Below are 496 nucleotides of genomic sequence, written 5' to 3'. Positions count from 1 at the left end.
CCGGGTGGGTGACTCATGTTTCCACAGCCAGAAAGTGCTGGGAGGGCAGAGGAGTGACGGATGGGGGAGAGGAGGATTTTTAAGACTTTATTTGGAAAGCTACACAAAAGGGCTTTGCTGATTAAAAAACAAACCCCAGCTTTAAAAAAATAAACCAACGAACCCAAAGACACATGAACAAGCCAACCCCGCTCGCAGACGAGCCACTGCCAGAGCAACTCAACCTCCCCTTCCCGGCCCAAAGCACGCGTCACCCACGGCCTCGTCCCGCCTGGGAATCGCCACAAACCGAGGCCCCAGTGAGCAGCGAGGCGGCAACTGGGGAAAGCGGACGCAGCGAGCTCACGCTGCCACGACACCTGCTGCCAGGGGCGCTTCCGTGCCCACCGCCGCAGGGACAGCCCCGTCCTGCCCCTCTGAGCAGGATGGCGGAGAAAGCCCTGCTGCCTCCGCCTCCCCAGCCGCACGGCTGCCCCTGCGCCCGCCGGAGAGCAGG

Source organism: Charadrius vociferus, unplaced genomic scaffold (genome assembly GCF_000708025.1).
Source record: "Charadrius vociferus isolate BGI_N301 unplaced genomic scaffold, ASM70802v2 scaffold241, whole genome shotgun sequence".
NCBI classification, from domain to species: domain Eukaryota; kingdom Metazoa; phylum Chordata; class Aves; order Charadriiformes; family Charadriidae; genus Charadrius; species Charadrius vociferus.
Note: the sequence above shows the minus strand (reverse complement) of the source record.